Below are 23,471 nucleotides of genomic sequence, written 5' to 3' on the forward strand. Positions count from 1 at the left end.
CATGTTATCATGATTTATATGTGTCCCTCATGTCACCTGCTTTTGAAAAACATATGTGAAAACCTTCATAATATTTTCAGTATCTTCAGAAACCTAACAGACTTGTATATGTTCATGGTTTCATCTAAAAGTTGAAAAATTTGCAATTCCTTCTTGCACATAAATATGAATTTTTATATGATGCAATAGCTGTTATCTAGAGAAAATGTTGTTTTTGTTACTAGTGGAAATATGCTAATTTAGAATTGACACTTCAATAATGCTATTCTTTTCCTCACTGGTGTTTGACAGCTGTCATCTTCTGTTATTTGTAAATTCCAATTAAGTCGACATACGTGCTTCACACCCCTCATGTAGGACGATGTAATTTGAGGGTGCATTTTTAAGTTGGTGAGATAATGTCTTTTCCCTCCGGCATCAAAAGCAATAAATAACATCTCTCTAAATATTACAAATAAAGAGACATCATTAATTTATACAGTGGAACAGTGATATCACATGGCCTAAAATACATGGCAAAAAAATCAATGTAACATGGGTTTGACTTTTTTCCTATAAGGCCTAGTTATCCAGAGTAACAGAGATTTTATGCTAACATAAGTTTACTGAAATCAGAGGGCATCAGTATATACTGGGTTACAAGTACCATCAACTCCATCCCAGTTGGGTCCTATATAGTAAGATTCTAGGGGAAGAGGGAAGAACACTGTTCACATACCTTCTTTTTTTTTTTTTTTTAACATCTTTATTGGTGTATAATTGCTTTACAATGGTGTGTTAGTTTCTGCTTTATAACAAAGTGAATCAGTCATACATAAACATATGTTCCCATATGTCTTCCCTCTTGCGTCTCCCTCCCTCCCACCCTCCCTATCCCACCCCTCCAGGCTGTCACAAAAAACCGAGCCAATATCCCTGTGCCATGCGGCTGCTTCCCACTAGCTATCTACCCTACTACGTTTGTTAGTGTGTATATGTCCATGACTCTCCCTCGCCCTGTCACAGCTCACCCTTCCCCCTCCCCATAACCTCAAGTCCCTTCTCTAGGAGGTCTGCGTCTTTATTCCTGCCTTACCTCTAGGTTCTTCATGACATTTTTTTTTCTTAAATTCCATATATATGTGTTAGCATACGGTATTTGTCTTTTTCTTTCTGACTTACTTCACTCTGTATGACAGACTCTAGGTCTATCTACCTCATTACAAATAGCTCAATTTCGTTTCTTTTTATGGCTGAGTAATATTCCATTGTATATATGTGCCACATCTTCTTTATCCATTCATCCGAGGATGGACACTTAGGTTGTTTCCATCTCCGGGCTATTGTAAATAGAGCTGCAATGAACATTTTGGTACATGACTCTTTTTGAATTTTGGTTTTCTCAGGGTATATGCCCAGTAGTGGGATTGCTGGGTCATATGGTAGTTCTATTTGTAGTTTTTTAAGGAACCTCCATACTGTTCTCCATAGTGGCTGAACCAATTCACATTCCCACCAGCAGTGCAAGAGTGTTCCCTTTTCTCCACAGCCTCTCCAGCATTTATTGTTTCTAGATTTTTTGATGATGGCCATTCTGACTGGTGTGAGATGATATCTCATTGTAGTTTTGATTTGCATTTCTCTAATGATTAATGATGTTGAGCATTCTTTCATGTGTTTGTTGGCAGTCTGTATATCTTCTTTGGAGAAATGTTTATTTAGGTCTTCTGCCCATTTTTGGATTGGGTTGTTTGTTTTTTTGTTATTGAGCTGCATGAGCTGCTTGTAAATTTTGGAGATTAATCCTTTGTCAGTTGCTTCATTTGCAAATATTTTCTCCCATTCTGAGGGTTGTCTTTTGGTCTTGTTTATGGTTTCCTTTGCTGTGCAAAAGCTTTGAAGTTTCATTAGGTCCCATTTGTTTATTTTTGTTTTTATTTCCATTACTCTAGGAGGTGGGTCAGAAAGGATCTTGCTGTGATTTATGTCATAGAGTGTTCTGCCTATGTTTTCCTCTAAGAGTTTGATAGTTCCTGGCCTTACATTTAGGTCTTTAATCCATTTTGAGCTTATTTTTGTGTATGGTGTTAGGGAGTGATCTAATCTCATACTTTTACAGGTAGCTGTCCAGTTTTCCCAGCACCACTTATTGAAGAGGCTGTCCTTTCTCCACTGTACATTCCTGCCACCTTTATCAAAGGTAAGGTGTCCATATGTGCGTGGGTTTATCTCTGGGCTTTCTAACCTGTTCCATTGATCTATCTTTCTGTTTTTGTGCCAGTACCATACCGTCTTGATAACTGTAGCTTTGTAGTATAGTCTGAAGTCAGGGAGCCTGATTCCTCCAGTTCCTTTTTTCGTTCTCAAGATTGCTTTGGCTATTCGGGGTCTTTTGTGTTTCCATACAAATTGCAAAATTTTTTGTTCTAGTTCTGTGAAAAATGCCAGTGGTAGTTTCATAGGGATTGCATTGAATCTATAGATTGCTTTGGGTAGTAGAGTCATTTTCACAATGTTGATTCTTCCAATCCAAGAACATGGTATATCTCTCCATCTATTTGTATCATCTTTAATTTCTTTCATCAGTGTCTTATCATTTTCTGCATACAGGTCTTTTGTCTCCTTAGGTAGGTTTATTCCTAGATATTTTATTCTTTTTGTTGCAATGGTAAATGGGAGTGTTTTCTTGATTTCACTTACAGATTTTTCATCATTAGTATATAGGAATGCCAGAGATTTCTGTGCATTAATTTTGTATCCTGCCACTTTACCAAATTCATTGATTAGCTCTAGTAGTTTTCTGGTAGCATCTTTAGGATTTTCTATGTATAGGATCATGTCATCTGCAAACAGTGACAGCTTTACGTCTTCTTTTCCTATTTGGATTCCTTTTATTTCCTTTTCTTCTCTGATTGCTGTGGCTAAAACTTCCAAAACTATGTTGAATAAGAGTGGTGAGAGTGGGCAACCTTGTCTTGTTCCTGATCTTAGTAGAAATGCTTTCAGTTTTTCACCATTGAGGATGATGTTTGCTGTGGGCTTGTCATATATGGCCTTTATTATGTTGAGGAAAGTTCCCTCTATGCCTACTTTCTGCAGGGTTTTTATCATAAATGGGTGTTGAATTTTGTCAAAAGCTTTCTCTGCATCTATTGAGATGATCATATGGTTTTTCTCCTTCAATTTGTTAATATGGTTTATCACATTGATAGATTTGCATATATTGAAGAATCCTTGCATTCCTGGAATAAACCCCACTTGATCATGGTGCATGATCCTTTTAATGTGCTGTTGGATTCTGTTAGTGCTTTTAGTCCTTTTAATGTGCTGTTGGATTCTGCTAGTATTTTGTTGAGGATTTTTGCATCTATGTTCATCAGTGATATTGGCCTGTAGTTTTCTTTCTTTGTGACATCCTTGTCTGGTGTTGGTATCAAGGTGCTGGTGGCCTCGTAGAAGGAGTTTGGGAGTGTTCCTCCCTCTGCTATATTTTGGAAGAGTTTGAGAAGGATAGGTGTTAGCTCTTCTCTAAATGTTTGATAGAGTTCGCCTGTGAAGCCATCTGGTCCTGGGCTTTTGTTTGTTGGAAGATTTTTAATCACAGTTTCAATTTCAGTGCTTGTGATTGGTCTGTTCATATTTTCTATTTCTTCCTGGTTCAGTATCAGAAGGTTGGGTTTTTCCAAGAATTTGTCCATTTCTTCCAGGTTGTCCATTTTATTGGCATAGAGTTGCTTGTAGTAATCTCTCATGATCTTTTGTATTTCTGCAGTGTCAGTTGTTACCTCTCCTTTTTCATTTCTAATTCTATTGATTTGAGTCTTCTCCCTTTTTTTCTTGATGAGTCTGGCTAGTGGTTTATCTATTTTGTTTATCTTCTCAAAGAACCAGCTTTTAGTTTTATTGATCTTTGCTATTGTTTCCTTCATTTCTTTTTCATTTATTTCTGATCTGATTTTTATGATTTCTTTCCTTCTGCTAGCTTTGGGGTTTTTTTGTTCTTCTTTCTCTAATTGCTTGAGGTGCAAGGTTAGGTTGTTTATTCAGATGTTTCCGGCTTCTTAAGGTGGGCTTGTATTGCTATAAACTTCCCCTTAGAACTGCTTTTGCTGCATCCCATAGGTTTTGGGTCGTTGTGTCTCCATTGTCATTTGTTTCTAGGTATTTTTTGATTTCCTCTTTGATTTCTTCAGTGATCACTTCATTATTAAGTAGTGTATTGTTTAGCCTCCATGTGTTTGTATTTTTTACAGATCTTTTCCTGTAATTGATATCTAGTCTCATGGCGTTGTGGTCAGAAAAGATACTTGATACAATTTCAATTTTCTTAAATTTACCAAGGCTTGATTTGTGACCCAAGATATGATCTATCCTGGAGAATGTTCCATGAGCACTTGAGAAAAATGTGTATTCTGTTGTTTTTGGATGGCGTGTCCTATAAATATCAATTAAGTCCATCTTGTTTAATGTATCATTTAAAGCTTGTGTTTCCTTATTTATTTTCATTTTGGATGATCTGTCCATGGGTGAAAGTGGGGTGTTTAAGTCCCCTACTATGAATGTATTACTGTCGATTTCCCCTTTTATGGCTATTAGTATTTGCCTTATGTATTGAGGTGCTCCTATGTTGGGTGCATAAATATTTACAATTGTTATATCTTCTTCTTGGATCGATCCCTTGATCATTATGTAGTGTCCTTCTTTGTCTCTTTTAATAGTCCTTATTTTAAAGTCTATTTTGTCTGATATGAGAATTGCTACTCCAGCTTTCTTTTGGTTTCCATTTGCATGAAATACCTTTTTCCATCCCCTTACTTTCAGTCTGTATGTGTCTCTAGGTCTGAAGTGGGTCTCCTGTAGACAGCATATATAAGGGTCTTGTTTTTGTATCCATTCAGCCAATCTGTGTCTTTTGGTGGGAGCATTTAGTCCATTTACATTTAAGGTAATTATCGATATGTATGTTCCTATTCCCATTTTCTAAATTGTTTTGGGTTCGTTATTATAGGTCTTTTCCTTCTCTTGTGTTTTTTGCCTAGAGAAGATCCTTTAGCATTTGTTGTAAAGCTGGTTTGGTGGTGCTGAAGTCTCTCAGCTTTTGCTTGTCTGTAAAGGTTTTAATTTCTCCATCAAATCTGAATGAGATCCTTGCTGGGTAGAGTAGTCTTGGCTGCAGGTTTTTCTCCTTCATCACTTTCAATATGTCCTGCCACTCCCTTCTGGCTTGTAGGGTTTCTGCTGAGAGATCAGCTGTTAACCTTATGGGGATTCCCTTATGTGTTATTTGTTGTTTTTCCCTTGCTGCTTTTAATATGCTTTCTTTGTATTTAATTTTTGACAGTTTGATTAATATGTGTCTTGGCGTATTTCTCCTTGTATTTATCCTGTATGGGACTCTCTGTGCTTCCTGGACTTGATTAACTATTTCCTTTCCCATATTAGGGAAGTTTTCAACTATAATGTCTTCAAATATTTTCTCAGTCCCTTTCTTTTTCTCTTCTTCTTCTGGAACCTCTATAATTCGAATGTTGGTGCGTTTAATGTTGTCCCAGAGGTCTCTGAGACTGTCCTCAGTTCTTTTCATTCTTTTTTCTTTATTCTGCTCTGCAGTACTTATTTCCACTATTTTATCTTCCAGGTCACTTATCCGTTCTGCCTCAGTTATTCTGCTATTGATCCCATCTAGAGTACTTTTAATTTCATTTATTGTGTTGTTCATCATTGCTTGTTTCATCTTTATTTCTTCTAGGTCCTTGTTAACTGTTTCTTGCATTTTGTCCATTCTATTTCCAAGATTTCGGATCATCCTTACTATCATTATTCTGAATTCTTTTTCAGGTAGACTGCCTATTTCCTCTTCATTTGTTAGGTCTGGTGGGTTTTTATCTTGCTCCTTTATCTGCTGTGTGTTTTTCTGTCTTCTCATTTTGCTTATCTTACTGTGTTTGGAGTCTCCTTTTTGCAGACTGCAGGTTCGTAGTTCCCGCTGTTTTTGATGTCTATTTCCAGTGGCTAAAGTTGGTTCAGTGGGTTGTGTAGGCTTCCTGGTGGAGGGGACTAGTGCCTGTGTTGTGGTGGATGAGGCTGGATCTTGTCTCTCTAGTGGGCAGGTTCACGTCTGGTGGTGTGTTTTGGGGTGTCTGTGGACTTATTATGATTTTAGGCAGCCTCTCTGCTAATGGGTGGGGTTGCGTTCCTGTTTTGCTAGTTGTTTGGCATAGGTTGTCCAGCACTGTGGCTTGCTGGTCGTTGAGTGAAGCTGGGTGCTGGTGTTAAGATGGAGGTCTCTGGGGGATTTTTGCCGTTTGATATTATGTGGAGCTGGGAGGTCTCTTGTTGACCAGTGTCCTGAAGTTGGCTGTCCTACCTCAGAGGCAGAGCCCTGACTCCTGGCTGGAGCACCAAGAGCTTTTCAGTCACACGGCTCAGAATAAAAGGGAGAAAAAGTAGAGGGAATTAGTAGAAGTATGAGGAAAGAAAGAAGGAAAGGAGGGAAGGAAGGAAGAAAGAAAGAAGCAAAGAAGGAAAGAAGGAAAGAAGGAAAGAAAGGAGGGACGGAGGAAGGAAGGAGGGAAAGAAGGAAAAAAGAAAGAAAGAAGATACAGTACAAATAAAATAAAGTATAATAAAGTTATTGAATTAAAAAGTTCTTTAGAAAAAAGGACGGATAGAACCTTAGGACAAATGTTGGAAGCAAAGCTATACAGACAAAATCTTCCACAGAAGCATACACATACACTGTCACTAAAAGAGGTAAAGGGGGAAAAATCATAAATCTTGCTGTCAGAGACCACCTCCTGAATTTGGGATGACTCGTTGTCTAAAGGAGGGAAGGAAGAAAGGAAAGAAAGAAAGAAGGTAAAGTATAATAACATTATTAAAATTAAAATTGATTATTAAGAAAAAAATTTTTAAAAAAAACCATGGACGGATAGAACCCTAGGACAAATGGTGGAAGCAAGACTATACAGACAAGATCTCACACAGAAGCATACACATACACATTCAGAAAAAGAGGAAAAGGGAAAAAAATCATAGATCTTGCTCCTAAAGTCCACTTCCTTAATTTGGGATGATTGGTTGTCTATTCAGGTATTCCACAGATGCAGGTATATCAAGTTGATTGTGGAGCTTTAATCCGCTGCTTCTGAGGCTGCTGGGAGAGATTTCCCTTTCTCTTCTTTGTTCTCACAGCTCACGGGGGCTCAGCTTTGGATTTGGCCCTGCCTCTGCGTGTAGGTCGCTGGAGGGCGTCTGTTTTTTGCTCAGACAGGACGGGGTTAAAGGAGCCGCTGATTCGGGGGCTCTGGCGCACTCAGGCCAGCGCGGAGGGAGGGGCACGGAGTGCGGGGCGGGCCTGCGAAGGCAAAGTCCAGCGTGACTTTGCACCAGCCTGAGGCCCGCCGTGCGTTCTCCCGGGGAAGTTGTCCCTGGATCCCGGGAACCTGGCAGTGGCGGGCTGCACAGGTTCCGTGGAAGAAGGGTGTGGAGAGTGACCTGTGCTCGCACACAGGCCCCTTGGTGGCGGCGGCAGCAGCAGCCTTAGCGTCTCCCGCCCGTCTCTGGGGTCCGCGCTTTTAGCCGCAGCTCGCGCCCGTCTCTGAAGTTCCTTTAAGCAGCGCTCTTAAACCCCTCTCCTCGCGCACCAGGAAACAAAGAGGGAAGAAAAAGTCTCTTGCCTCTTCGGCAGGTGCAGACTTTTCCCCGGACTCCCTCCTGGCTAGTCGTGGTGCACCAACCCCTTCAGGCTATGTTCAAGCCGCCAACCCCAGTCCTCTCCCTGCGCTCCATCGGAAACCGAAACCCGAGCCTCAGCTCGCAGCCCCGCCCGTCCCGGCGGGGGAGCAGACAAGCCTCTCGGGCTGGTGAGTGCCAGTCGGCACCGATCCTCTGTGCGGGAATCTCTCTGCTTTGCCTTCCGCACCCCTGTTGCTGCGCTCTCCTCTGCGGCTCCGAAGCTCCCCTCTCCGCCTCCCGCAGTTTCCGCCCGCGAAGGGGCTTCCTAGTGTGTGGAAACTTTTCCTCCTTCACAGCTCCCTCCCACTGGTGCAGGTGCCGTCCCTATTCTTTTGTCTCTGTTTTTTCTTTTTTTTTTTTTTCTTTTGCCCTACCCAAGTACGTGGGGAGTTTCTTGCCTTTTGGGAGGTCCGAGGTCTTTTGCCAGCCTTCAGTAGGTGCTCTGTAGGAGTTGTTCCACGTGTAGATGTATTTCTGGTGTATCTGTGGGGAGGAAGGTGATCTCCGCGTCTTACTCTTCCGCCATCTTCCCGTCCCTCCACATACCTTCTTTGTGAATGCTTGGCAATTCACCATCGCTTTTACTTTGTGAGTCTCCCTCCTTCAGTGACCCATTTAAAAATGCAGTCATTTCTTGAAGAGGTGAAACAGCAAGTCTTCTATACATGATATGGATGATTTTGTTTGTTAGTTGGTACATGTTGTGATAATGGAGACTTGAGTGCTTTGTAAAGGCGGGGACTCTAAGAAAACACAAAGAAATGCTAAGCAATCTCACCCTTCTTCAAAGTGTGTCTAAGGCTGGTCATGCATAGCATCACTAGTAGAGCAACCTCTTCTTCCCTGAGAGCCTCATATCTGTGTGTGTTCAAAGAATCCCTCTTAACCCAGTGCCTGCTAGGGTTCTCTTCATTCTTCCCATCAAAGAGAGTCCTAAAGATAAAAGCAAGAGAGTAATTTAAACAACATGAACTGATTTTCCCATTTTTGAATCCTAAGGTCAAAAAATTTAACTGTTTAGGGCTTCCCTGGTGGCGCAGTGGTTGAGAGTCCGCCTGCTGATGCAAGGGACACGGGTTCGTGCCTTGGTCTGGGAAGATCCCATGTGCCACGGAGCGGCTGGGCCCGTGAGCCACGGCCACTGAGCCTGCGCGTCCGGAGCCTGTGCTCCACACGGGAGAGGCCACAACAGTGAGAGGCCCGCGTACTGCAAAAAAAATAAAATAAAATAAAATAAAAATACTCTCCTGAGTAAACATATTTTACAAGCACTATTCCAATCACACGAAATGAATCCCAACTCTCTAATCTTCACTTATTTCTTCAGCTCAAGATGCAACTATGCCTTTTGGATATCTCTTATGAAAATTCCCTAGATTCCTTAAACTCAACACCATCAGCATAATTCCTCCTTCTCTCGTTCTCACCCCCATAAACTGACTTCTCCTATATTGTTTATGATCATTGTTAGCATCACCTAAAGGACAGGACTACTTCCTTATCATCTCCATCTGTAAGTACATTTATTCCAGTTCATAAATACTTGGGATTGACGTGTACACACTGCTATATTTAAAAATGAATAACCGACAAGGACCTGCTGTATAACATAGGGAACTCTGCTCAATATTTTGTAACAACCTAATTGGGAAAAGAATTTGAAAAAGAATAGTGACATGTATATGTATAGCTAAAACAACACTTTGCTGTACACCTGAAACTAACACAACATTGTTAATCAACTATACTCCAATATAAAATAAAAAGTTCAAAAAAAACATACTACTTGAAACTGTTATTTCAATTCTTGCCAACACAGACTTGCTCAAGCCCTCATGGTTAGCCCTTGCCTGTCCCATTTCCATGGCACGTACCCACAGTGATGTTTGCCTTTCAGGCTAGTCCCTACTCAAGTCACAGAAAGACTCAGCGGGAGTCAAGTCAGTCACTATGGGCTAAGCACTAGGGGTGTGATGCTGAATGGAGGGAAATATAGTTTCTATAAATGTTGTAACTATTAAATACATATTTATTAGTATGACATGTGCTAAAATAGAAGAAATCTAGCTTCTAAATTTACCTTGAAGTAAGGGATTCCAGAAAGACTGCATTAAGAAAATGGCATTTAAACTAGGATCAGAGGAATGAGGAAAAGATAAGTAGGATGTTACCGTATAGTTGAAAAGGCGGGCAGGTTGAGAAGGAAAATTATTATGGATGTTTCTGGTAAATGTAGTAGGTAAATGTGTAAAGTCCTGAGGTGGAAAAGAGCAAAGACACAGTACAAGAAACAGAAAAAATTCAATGTGGTTGCCGAGGAAAGGAAGAGTAGTACAGAAACAATATGAAGGTGGAAGCCTAGGTGAGCCAAGGCCATGAATGGTTAAGGGAAATGTATGAGAATTTACTTTAAGAGAAAAAAGTACAGGAATCTAAGCAAAAGGGATCTTTGTGATTACTGTGTGGGGAATGGAAGATCAAGGGTATGTACTTCTAGATAAATCCAGAGGCTGTTGGAGAATTACAAATGAGAGATGACGTTACTTAGAGCAGATTCCTGCAATGGATATGAGAGGAACTGGATGGATGTTAGCTGCACATGGGTGGCAGAATCTACGGGAGTTGGGGTTGATGTTATGTGAAAATTAAGAGAAAATAGCACAGAAGTACCAATGGATAGTGCAATAGTCCCTCCTTCTCTCCACCAGGTAAAAGCCTAGCTTGCTCACACTAGGTTTCTAATGTTCCTCGGTGATCTATTTAAGATTTAAGAAAGCTATTCAAGTATCATTATTGGAGGTTGACTGTCAAACTCAACTTTGTGCGGAAAGTTCATTTAAAGTGACTTCAGAAAACTCCACCAACTTCCCCCGGGGAAGGGAAGACAACTGTGTCCCAGCTTCCCGAGCTTAGACAGCCTCACCCCGTAGGGGGTGGGGCAGTGGGAGGCTGCCACCTTCACCCCCGGCCCGAGTCACGGAGACAGTTGGGGTGAGGGTGAAGTCGACGAGGAGGAGGTATGCAACCGAGTGGCCCGTGACCTGCGGGCGGAGTTCTCGGCCGGGGCGTCATTGGAACCTAGAAAGGACTCGCTACTCCGGCCAGATGGGGACAGGTCTCCCGCCCTGCCCGATAAACGCAATGGCATTTTCTCGGCGGATGCGGGCGGCAGAGCCCAAGCCCGGCGCTGGCCGGTCCAGGTCCTCTCAGTTCTCTGTTCGCTGCTGTTTCCCATCCTCCTCGCCTTCCTTCTCGCCATCACCTACCTGATCGTAAAAGAGTTACATGCTGAAAATTTGAAGAACGAAGATGATGTACACACTGGACTGTTAGGATTCTGGACTCTACTTATAATATCCCTAACTGCTGGAATCTCCTGCTGCAGCTTTTCTTGGACAGTGACTTATTTTGATTCTTTTGAACGGTAAGGCCAGCAGGTCCGGGGAAGGGCCCAGGGAGCCAGACAGAACCCCCGCCAAAGTGGCTGATGCAACCAACACCTGACATTGCCACACCACTCGGCCCCGGTCTTCCCGCTTCCCGAGGGGCGGAACCAACGGCTCTGAGGCTGATGCAACCGACACCTGACATTGCCACAACACCCGAGAGATTACCAAAAAAGGGCTGCTTCACACAGCAAGCACCTCCCCTGCATCCGCCCCTAGAAATTTTGTTCGTGCCTGCACCCGGTCGCGACTTCTCTGGCCCCTTTCTCTCGGACCAGTGAACCTCGCCCGGGAGCGTTCCCAAATAAAGCTTGTTTAAGCTCTCCTCCGTTTTTGGTGCCATTCCTTACATTTGGTGCCGAAACCCGGGAGGGGTACCCAGCCCCACAGATTACCGCGGGGCCACCCCTCCCGACCGGGGACCTCCGCTCACCCACCCGATCCGGCAGAAGCGGGGTAAGTCCCTCCTTCGTTCCCCTCGACCCCCAGGGTTCCTACCCACCGGACTCCCTGTCCTTAACCGCGGCCGCGTCAGGGACTCCTCCGTCTTCCCTCCGAGCCTCGGGCGATTGTGGAGACGTCCCAACAGCCTGACTGCTCTCCGATCCGCCGTGACCAGAGATTGAGACCAGAGACGTCTCTCTCTTTCTCTGTTCACCCGGGGACAGACGGAGGTCATGGGGACTTCAGAATCCAAACCAGATCCTAAGACACTCCTGGGGCGTCTCCTGGCCAACTTTACAAAACTCGGCTTTTCTCAAGACCTCCGCCGCAGGCGGCTCATATTCTATTCCACCGAGCCCTGGCCACAGTACCCTCTAGACAATTAATCTAAATGGCCTCCTGAATGGACTTTAGATTTCAACATTCTCCGCGATTTAGATAACTACTGCCGCAGGACGGGTAAATGGTCCGAGGTCCCCTACGTCCAGGCCTTCTGGTATTTACGCTCCCGCCCTTCCCTCTGCGTCGATTGTTCCACTTCCCAGATCCTTCTTGCCTAACAGACATCTCCTACATCCAAGCCCCTAATTTCCTTTGACGATGACCCCTCTCCACTCACCGACCCACCCGAATCTCTCGCCTCTCCCCCCTCCAGAGCTCCTCTCCAACCCCCACCCGACCCTGGACCGGCCCCTCTCCCTCCTGAGCCCACCTCAGCGCCCCCCACCACTCCCCCGCTTCCCCCCGGCAACCTCCCCCTTGGCCCCCCCTTCCCCCGCTTCTTCTCCCTCCATCTCTCTCTCATCACCCCTCTCCTCGCCAGTCAGCTCACACACCCGCTCTCACCGCCACGACTCCCAGGACCCAAACCTTCTCTGTCCCTTAAGAGAGGTGGCCAGAGCGGAAGGATTAGTTAGAGTTCATGTTCCCTTTTCCCTCCAAGATCTCTCTCAAATAGAAAAGCTATTAGGCTCCTTTTCTGCCAGCTCCTCCCGCTACATCAAAGAATTTCGCTACCTCTCTCAAGCTTACGATCTAACCTGGCACGACATCTTTGTGATCCTATCTTATACTCTGACCCCCGACGCGAGGGAAAGAATTCAAACTGCTGCCCGAAACCACGCAGATCAGGTCCACCTCACTGATAACTCTGTGCCCGTCGGAGCCACTGCCGTTCCTGGCACCGATCCGGGCTGGAGTTATCAGGACGGCCAAGACGGTCGCCGCAAACGCGATCTAATGATCCAATGCCTCTTGGCTGGTATGCAGGCTGCCTCCCGCAAGATTGTCAACTTCGAAAAGCTAAAAGAGAGAACCCAAGAGCCCAGTGAAAATCCAGCCGTTTTCCTCAACCGCCTTACAGAGGCCCTAACTCTATACACGCGCTTGGACCCTGACACCCCGGCAGGCGCAACGGTCTTGGCCACCCACTTTTATCACCCAATCAGCCCCTGATATCAGGAAAAAACTTAAGCCGGCAGAGGACGGCCCCCAGACTCCCATCCGAGACGTGGTAAAAATGGCCTTTAAAGTCTATAATGCCCGTGAGGATTTGGCAGAGTCCAGCTGACAGGCTCGGATGCACCAAAAGGTGGCCCTCCAAACCCAAGCCCTCGAAGCCGCCCTGCAGCCGACCATCTCCCATGGGCAACATCCATGGGACCTGCCGCAGGCAACCCCACTAGGGGCCTGCTTCAAGTGCGGAAAAGAGGGGCACTGGGCTCGCCAATGTCCCAATCCCCGGCCTCCTTCCAAGCCCTGCCCTGGCTGCGGGCTAACAGGCCATTGGAAAAGTGACTGCCCTATGGCCGGCCCTCCCTCAGCGCCTCCACGTGGAGGGCGGACCGACCCGACGGCTCCACCACTCGAACTCCTGGGACTGGCTGACGACTGACAACACCCGGACTCGAAGACCCCCATCACCCTCGCCAAGCCCAGGGTAACGCTACAGGTAGCGGGTAAGTCCATCTCATTCTTGGTGGACACGGGGGCTACCTATTCGGTCTTGCCTACATATTCCGGGCCAGTTTTTCCTTCCCAGATCTCGGTTATGGGCATCGACGGTAAGCCGTCCTTCCCGCTCCAGACCAGCCCCCTCTCATGTTACATCGAGAGGCTCCCTTTTACTCATTCTTTCTTGGTCATACCGTCCTGCCCAGTTCCTCTGCTAGGTCGTGATGATCTCTTCCAATTAGGGGCCTCTCTCCAACTGGCCAGACTTGATCCCAAGGCCCCCTCCTCTCAACTCCTGCTCCCCCTCCTCGGTCTGGCAGCGGAGCCCTCTCCCTCCTCTCTTCCTCCTCCCATTTCCCCCAACCGGATAGACCCCCAGGTCTGGGATACATGGAGACCCATAATAGTGACACACCACCCCCCTGTCCTAATCCGTCTTAAAGACCCCTCCAAGTTTCCATCCAGGCCCCAATTCCCCATCTCTGAAACTCATCTAAGGGGCTTACAACCTATTATCACCAGACTCTTAGACCAGGGGCTCCTCGTCCCCACGGACTCTCCCTGCAACACCCCATCCTGCCTGTCCGCAAGGCCTCAGGAGATTACCGCCTGGTCCAGGACCTCCGACTGATCAATGAGGCGATAATTCCCCTCCACCCAGTCGTGCCAAACCCGTACACTTTGCTCTCCCATATCCCCCGTCCACCACACATTGTACGGTCCTCCATCTCAAAGACGCCTTCTTTTCTATCCCCCTACACCCTGATTCCTACTTCCTTTTTGCTTTCACCTGGACAGATCCGGATACCCAGGCTTCCCGCCAGCTTACCTGGACGGTTCTTCCCCAGGGCTTCCACGATAGCCCCACCTCTTTGGCCAGGCTCTGGCACGGGACCTCGCTTCCTGCCCTCTCACCTCCAGTATAGTCCTCCAATACGTGGATGACCTCCTCCTCTGTAGCCCATCTCTCAGCCTCTCAAAACAGCACACTGCTGACCTCCTCAATTATCTCGGCTCTCGCAGCTATCGGGTCTCTCCAGCCAAGGCCCAACTGTCTACACCCTCGGTAACCTACCTGGGAATCCACCTTACCCCCACAGCAAACAGCCTGACAGCCGACCGCACCCAGGCCATCCACGACCTCCAACCTCCAGAGACAGCTGACCAGATTCTCTCCTTTCTGGGCCTGATAGGACTTGTCCGACACTGGATACCTAACTTTGCTCTTCTTGCTAAACACCTATATTTGGTTGCTAAAGAAACCCCCCAAGGACCCCTTACTTCTCCCTCCACTGTTTGACGGGCCTTTCTCACCCTCAGAGATTTAGAAAAAAAGAACCTCACAATTTGCTATGGCAGCCGCCCAAACTTAACGATGCACTCCCTTGCAACTCATCTCTCCCCGTAACTACGCCAATGCGGGCCCCACCAGGCTTGTTCTTTTGCTGTAATGGCTCCCTTACAAAAGAGGTCAACTCTTCCTCCCCCTTCCCATGTATCCCCGTCACCCTTGTTCCACAACTCATGTGGCCAAGCCGAATTTCTCTCACTTACCACACAACTTTTTGGCCGAGAAAAAAGGGCCATCTTTCTCCCTATGGTCGCAGGCATTTCCCTCGCCTCCTCTCTCGTCGCTGCGGGCATCGGGGGAGGAGCCCTAACACAGTGTCTCAACATCCCGCGACCTAGAACAGAAACTCCAGCTAGCCATCGAGGCCTCTGCCGCCTCCATCACCTCCCTCCAGCACCAGATCACCTCAGTAGCCCGAGTTGCCCTCCAAAATCGACGCGCCCTGGACCTTCTGACAGCCGACAAAGGAGGTACCTGCCTCTTCCTACAGGAAGAGTGCTGCTACTACATCAGCGAGACAGGGGTCGTTGAAGACAATGTAGATGCTCTCCGATGCTTAAAAGAAGAACTCCAACGCAGGCAGCGACAATCCACCTCCCCCATCCCCGACTGGTGGCGGTCCACCCTCTATACCTGGCTGACACCAATCCTAGGCCCCTTAATCCTTATCTGCATCCTATTCATGCTTGCCCCGTTTCCTCAGGTTTCTCCGCAGCTGCATACAAGAAGCCTCTCGGGTGGCGGTAAATCAGATGCTCCTCCACCCATATACCTACTACCCACAGAGCCCCCCGCGGCCGTCCTCCCCTAACCTCCGGACCGCTGGCCGCCCGACTCCCTTCCGGCGCCCCCGTACAGCAGGAGGTAGCCAGAGACCAAATGTCGCCCCATTACACCAAAGAAGTCAAGACGTAAGGCCAGCAGGTCCGGGGAAGGGCCCAGGGAGCCAGACGGAACCCCTGCCAAAGTGGCTGATGCAACCAACACCTGACATTGCCACACCACTCGGCCCCGGTCTTCCCGCTTCCCGAGGGGCGGAACCAACGGCTCTGAGGCTGATGCAACCGACACCCGACATTGCCACAACACCCGAGAGATTACCAAGAAAGGGCTGCTTCACGCAGCAAGCACCTCCCCTGCGTCCGCCCCTATAAATTTTGTTCGTGCCTGCACCCGGGTGCGACTTCTCGGGCCCCTTTCTCTCGGACCAGTGAACCTCGCCCGGGAGCGTTCCCAAATAAAGCTTGTTTAAGCTCTCCTCCGTTTTTGGTGCCGTTCCTTACATGAACCAGGAATGTTTCCTCCTACTCCTCTTTCACCTGCCAGGTTCAAGAAACTGACTGGACATTCTTTCCACGTGAGCTATATATGGCAATTTTGAACGGCATTGTAACTGCTCTTACTGTAGCTCGGTGCCTCCTGTAAACCCACACAGAAGCAATATTCTTGACAAAACTTAATCACGATTGCTTTGTAATTACAGGGAAGATCATCATTGCCTACTCAGAAGACCAAGAAACCTGCTGCTCATTATGTGGTTCAGATACGTGTCATATCATCATCACTATGGAGGACCTCCTAAGCATCGTTCTAGAGCCTAGGCATTGGGAATATCTAAGTATTAAGTTTCAAGTAATGCTTAAAATTGTAAGATGTTTACCTCATCTTTTTACTTTTGTGTGCACTGTCCTTATAAGTTGTAGAAAACATTTTAATGGAACTCAAACTCTTAAACTTGGATGCAGAACATCCTGTATCAATGCCTGCCTTTCCATGTATATGTATATACTACAGTTTTTGCTAAGAAATACTGATAGTACTGTTTGGGATAGAAATAGTTCTTATTTATTCATTATATTAGGAAAGCAAACAATGCCTACTACTTAGACATTTTACAGAAGCTACTTTTAAATCAGAATATTTAGTTTTCGATATATAGAAGGTGCATTTATATTTTTTAATGGGCTATGGTTCTTTATGTGTTGTTTTACATATTTTCCTACTATATCTTGAATTTGTATGTTTTTAAGTTGTTACATCTAGGCAAATGTAAATATTATTTTAGCTCGTGCAAACCTTAATACTTACCATTTTTAATAAGTATTTTGTCTTTTAAGAAAAGCACACTGGCCTGAGTTTAAAACTAAGTAAACTCATTTTTAAAAAAAAAACTGAAAAAAGTTTAAGCCATGAAAATATTCAGGAAATTTAAAGCTATTCACTATTTCCATTTTCACAATTCCAGATATTTATCATGGTGTATATATGATTACTTCAACAAAACTGATATTATCTTGTTTTTAATAAATATAAACCTGAAGTTTTTATGTTTAGAAATGCTTGAACTAGTTTGTTTTTAATCTCCAAAATTTGGTTACCAAAATAGAAAAGGTATTTTGATACAGTGTGTACATGTATAATTTTTTAATGTATAGTTTCCTTATTTTCCTATTTAAATGTTCTTTTGTAATTGTGCTGTTTTGTTTTTTCATAGTAATTAAGCCTTAACTGTTCCCACTTCCTTTCTAAACACCTGTTTAGAACAGTCACTTCAATTTTAGAAAGATGGACTATTTTAAATACTGTTTTCCCTGGCCACGGAAAAACCTACATTAGGATAGCATTGTGTAGCAAAAACACAATGCTTATTCAGGCCAAATGGGAAATGAGTATCTGCAGCGTGTTCCTGTTATCCTGATTGTTGTTACTAAGTAAGTGATTTAATAATAATGTTTCAATAAATAAATAAAGTGACTTCATAACGAAGTCATGAATACTAATCTTAACCCAAACCCAAAGGATGATCCCAACTCACAACCTCAGCCTACTTCCCTCACAGTTCCTACCAGAGCTGTAGTTCAGGTTTGGGCTTTCTTTTTTTGCTATTTCTAAAATCACCTTGCGTGAGTTTTGGTAATTAACAATCAACACTTACCCGTTTTCTAAAATTACTACTGAACTGTAGTTTTCATGTCCTAGAACTTTAGAACAATTTTTCTCCCCTTACTGACAATTTTGGTTTCTGATTTCAGAATCCAGACAGACTCTGGATTTATCATACTCCTTTGTTTTCACGTTTGAACCATGGATATTCACATGTTCTAAATGCCAAGGTGAATTTTCTGGAGCCCCTTTTCTCTTTGTTTCGTTTGGCCAGCAGTACAGAATTTGTGGCATTTGTTATCCCTGATTTGCTATATTGTAATTGTTGTTTGCTTCTTCTTGCCTTAATATCAATAGTTTCCTACAAAAGTGTCACTGCACAACTTCACCAGGCTTATCTTTAGAAAAGAAAATTTCTAAAGTCACTCTCATTCTTATGCATGCTGATTTCTCATTTGTAGAGAATACTTATCCTGTCCAGTTTCACAGTGGTCTAGTCTTCCTAATATTAACATCAACACCTCACATCTGGTGACATTCATAGATCCAAAACTGTGCTTGCTGAGTTATATTTTTTAAAATATTCTTTGTTATTTTTAGTCCATAGAATTCCTCATTCTTCAGACCACATGATGATTGTTATTTCTTTTATGAGGGCTTTTCTACTTCCCCATCTTTGGATTTGTTTATTCCACAATATACAATAAAACACTGTTAAGCCAGTTTTCACAGCTTTCTAGATGAAATAATGCGTGGTTTATAGTCTCTATCGTTATAGCATGGAAAAATACTTCTGATTATGTCCTGCATCCTAAAATGGAAATTTTCTCATTGTAGCATCAAAAATAGTACACCCACATGAGAAATCTTTAAAAAAAATACTTGATGATTAAAAATTCATTACATTTATGGGACCCTCAGAAAATCTTGAGTAACTAAAACTCCAGTGTACAAAACCTTAGTAAATTTCTATAGCATATGTATTTATTTTGAAGCATAGCTATACACTGCCACCTATGTGCTACCCTACCAACATGTCCGTACATCATTTTGGACTAGAAAAATAATTACTTTCAGAGTTATTTCCTTATGTGTTATTCTCTGACACAAAACTGCACACTTCTTTGGGATAGAAATCATGTCTAAATCATTTTACTATTCCTCCATATTTGGCTATTAAGTGGTCACTGAATAAATTAATAAACTCCCTGCAATATTCATCATAAAGTTATAATCTTAACCAAAAAAAGCATTGTATAGGCATTTATCTTTGCTTTATAAAATGTCTCTAGTTGGGAAACTCCTAATAAGTATGTTAAGCTATACACTTATACCAAATTTTGAAAAATTGGCTCTGCAATGGTCTGGTACAGATATTTGTGAGAGATATCACCCTTTCTATATTTGGGTTGGGGAGGAGAATTGTAGAAGGAAGGGTGACATTTCTAGAATATATTTTTCCTTCAACCAACAAATTTCATCCATTTTGATAGAAAAGACATCATTTTTAACCCATCATTTCAGAATCTCTTCTAAAGCAATTCTATGACTCAACCTTAGGTTCCAATACTACCAACATGGGTCAAATTAGAAAGAAGTTGTAGTTACCAGCTTTCCCGTACCTCAGTATCACTCGTGGACTGTGGCTAAGTCTACAGAGAGTCATTAGAATTTCCTCTCTAGACAAAAATTGTGAAAAATCATGATGACACAATCAAAACATAATTATTTTATATTATCATGTGCATTCTCATTGAGATTCCAAGAATTGCAATACCTCCTCTTTAAGATTTCCAACGTTTTCATGTACTCACTTTTCATTATAAGTGAAGTATGGATTCAATAGAAATAATTAGAACTTTACCAGATTATGGGTATATCTGTGGACATATCACTAGCTCATAGTCACAACCAAGACTGCACGGAAATATGTAAACCATAATTCAAAAGGAGTCATGTACCAATATGTTCATTGCAGCTCTATTTACAATAGCCAGGACATGGAAGCAACCGAAGTGTCCATCAACAGATGAATGGATAAAGAAGATGTGGCATATGTATACAATGGAATATTACTCAGCCATAAAAAGAAACAAAATTGAGTTATTTGTAGTGAGGTGAATGGACCTAGAGTCTGTCATACAGAGTGAAGTAAGTCAGAAAGAGAAAAACAAATACCATATGCTAACACATATATGTGGAATTTAAGGGGAAAAAAAAAGTCATGAAGAACCTAGGGTAAGATGGGAATAAAGACACAGACCTAATAGAGAATGGGCTTGAGGATATGGGGAGGGGGAAGGGTAAGCTGTGACAAAGTGAGAGAGTGGCATGGTCATATATACACTACCAAAGGTAAAATAGCTAGCTAGTGGGAAGCAGCCACATAGCACAGGGAGATCAGCTCGGTGCTTTGTGACCACCTAGAGGGGTGGGATAGGGAGGGTGGGACGGAGGGAGACGCAAGAGGGAAGACATATGGGAACATATGTATAACTGATTCACTTTGTTATAAAGCAGAAAATAACACACCACTGTAAAGCAATTATACTCCAATAAAGATGTTAAAAAAAAAAAAAGGAATCTCAGAAAGATATGAGATTTACCCATGGAACCAGAACTCTCCTATTCTTCTTCCAAGTCAGGCTGTCATTTTCCCTCTTTACATCTCTGCTTCTTGTGCTGTCTTAGAAAGCTGAGCACCAGGTATAGCCACCTCCTGCAAGAGTTTTCCTTGAGCCCTCAGGGGACTGAATCTGCCATCTGTCCTGTAGGGAAGTAATTGGAATCTCTCCCTCTCTCCCTCACTCTTGTGCTTTCTTCCCTATATCCTTTCTTGTGCACTGGTCTGAAGCAGTGCTGATTCAGGCCCCAGGTAACATAGCTGAACATCAGTCTGTAATCAACGTATTTCCACAGCTACGTATTTCTTGCCCTCTCATAAGGTCTTAAAAAGAACTCATCATACTGATTGGCAGTTTAAAATCACCAAGCCATTTCTCCCTAGGGACATGGCTGTATTCATACTTAAACCTAAATACAATGCTCGTAGGTGTAATGTCTACATCACTGAATATTTGGGTTAACTAGAATAATATATGCTGTACCAGTTATATAAATTTCAAAAGCAGGCAAAGCTGATCTATGTTGTTAGAAATCAGAATGTGGTTACTCCTGGGGTGTTGAGGAATAATGCTTGGCAGAGATATGAGTAGTGTTGATAACGTTGTTTCTGGATCTGGGTAAGTGGCTATATAGGTGTGTTCAGTTTGTGAAAACTGAACTGTATAAATCTATTATATATGTACTTTTTGTGTATACATGTTAATAAAATGTTTTAGAAAGATACAAAAATATACAGAATAAAATAGGAAAGTTCTCTTTTATCAGACATATCTTAAACCCACTCTTCTCTCCAGAGCAAACTGATAAAATAATTTTTTCATATACTTCCAGACCTTCTTTTTCTATGCACACACATAAAAATATGCATGTACCTATATTAAATATCCATATAACCCTGACATATGCAAATGAGAACTTGCAGTGGGCTCATCAAAGACAACATGCAGGGCTTCCCTGGTGGCGCAGTGGTTGAGAATCTGCCTGCTAATGCAGGGGACACGGGTTCGAGCCCTGGTCTGGGAAGATCCCACATGCCACGGAGCAACTAGGCCCGTGAGCCACAACTACTGAGCCTGCGCGTCTGGAGCTTGTGCTCTGCAACAAGAGAGGCCGCGATAGTGAGAGGCCCGTGCACCGCGATGAAGAGTGGCCCCCACTTGCCACAACTAGAGAAAGCCCTCGCACTGAAACGAAGACCCAACACAGCAGAAATAAATAAATAAATTACGAAAACTCCTATCCCCAACATCTAAAAAAAAAAAAGCGCTGGGTATTTATAAAAAAAAAAGACAACGTGCATGTATCTTTCAACTTTGCAGTCAGCAATTTCATGTTGGTACCTTGAAATTGGCCATGTAGGAATATTTATAATACAGAAATTAGGCAGTGCCACAAACCAGAGGGTTGTGGGTTTTTTTTTTTCTGAAAGCAGAGTTATGACTTCTAAATTTTTGCTCTTTGAAAGGATGGTGCTCTAAACTTAATAACATACAGATTGAATATATTGCTTCAATGTTTCTGTTATCCAAAGTTGCCAGTGAAAATTCTGAGGTTCAAACAATTCTTAGTATTTGTAGAAAAAAATTATTTTGCTCACTCTCTTGCCGTCTCTGACATTAAATTTTTCTTATATCCTTGGGGTTTGGGGAATTTTACTACGTCTCTCTTGGTGAGATCCAACTTCTTGTAGAATAAGCTCGGGTAAGCACCCTGATGAGGGGTTGTTTAAATTAGGTTTCCTACTGCCCAGGAACCACAAGAGGTGACAGTCTACATAGTTAATTTCTATACCCACCTCTTCTCCCAAAGACAAATACACCCTAAGTATCTTGAACATCCCTAGGAGAAGTGGACTTATTTGCCTTAGAGGACTGGGATTATATAATAGCCAAGATTGGGAAGAGTGAGCACTGCCATAAAAGCAGTCAGAGAGCATAGATTTTACATTCATAGAAACATGGGTTAAAATTGTGGCACTACCATTTATTAGTGTATTTAACTTTGGTCAAATATAATTTCTTTGAACTTCATTGTCTCAATTAAGAAATGAGGAAGTGTGTTTATATGTTTTGGTTTTGTTATTGAGGATCAAATAATGTGCTATATATAAAGAAACTATCTTAGTGCTCAGAACAGAATAGGCACGAAAGATATGTTAGTTTCTTTTAATTTATTCACTTTAGTACCCAAAACATTGTCCTACATGTCACTGAGGGCTAAAGATCAAACTCTGACCTTTCTTTTTTTCTCCATACTCTCAATTCACTCACAACTGTTTGGAACAAGGGATACTCTATAGCAGAGGAGTACTTTACTCTGCTATTTACTTGCTCCTATTAACTAACTGCTCTGTTATCTGAAAAAGGTCAGACCTGTCTTCGTTATCCCAGGTTCCTTATCTCTAAAATGAGAGGGTCATTTGGATAAACTCTAGTATTTACCAACCTAGAATTCTATGACATTATAGATCTGCCCATCTGCCCATGTAAGGGCAAGAGTTGAGAGTAAAGGTACAGATGTGCGGGGGTTTAAACTGAAGTGGGAAGCCCATCCTTTTCCAAAACAAGGTAGGATAACCACCAAACAGAGTGGGTGGTAACAATGAGGTAGAGAGTAGTGGTTCGCTGGAGGTTCTAATGAACCCAGAATAAGAAGGGTTTAATGAGAGATGCTAAGGGTAGAGGTGACAGTGAGTTTGAACGATACTATAATAGCTAGTAGTGAATGAATGAACACTTACTATAGGCTGAGAGATATGCCCATACCTCACTGAGTCCTCACTGTGAAGCTGGTTCTATTATTTTTTATCTTTCACAAATATGGACACTAAAACTTAAAGAGATTAGTAATTTTACCAAGATTATACAGCTAATAAATGACAAATCTTGGACTAAAATCTGTGTGTCATGTGAAGTTAAAAATCAAGATGTTTGAAGTATAAAAATATGTAGAAAGGAAAGGAAAAAAGAAAAGAGAAGTAAGGTAACAGTTTAAGCTAGCAAACAGTATCCATACATCTCTGTATACCCATAATACCCAGTAAGGCATGCTAT

At 43.1% G+C, this 23,471-nt stretch overlaps 1 pseudogene; it reads left to right on the forward strand.

Annotated features, from left to right (window-relative positions):
- The first annotated feature begins 10,388 nt into the window (after positions 1–10,388).
- Positions 10,389–11,144, forward strand: LOC117313732 (ADP-ribosylation factor-like protein 6-interacting protein 6 pseudogene; annotated as a pseudogene).
- The last annotated feature ends 12,327 nt before the right edge of the window (positions 11,145–23,471 follow it).

This window comes from Tursiops truncatus, chromosome 10, assembly GCF_011762595.2.
Source record: "Tursiops truncatus isolate mTurTru1 chromosome 10, mTurTru1.mat.Y, whole genome shotgun sequence".
Lineage (NCBI taxonomy): Eukaryota > Metazoa > Chordata > Mammalia > Artiodactyla > Delphinidae > Tursiops > Tursiops truncatus.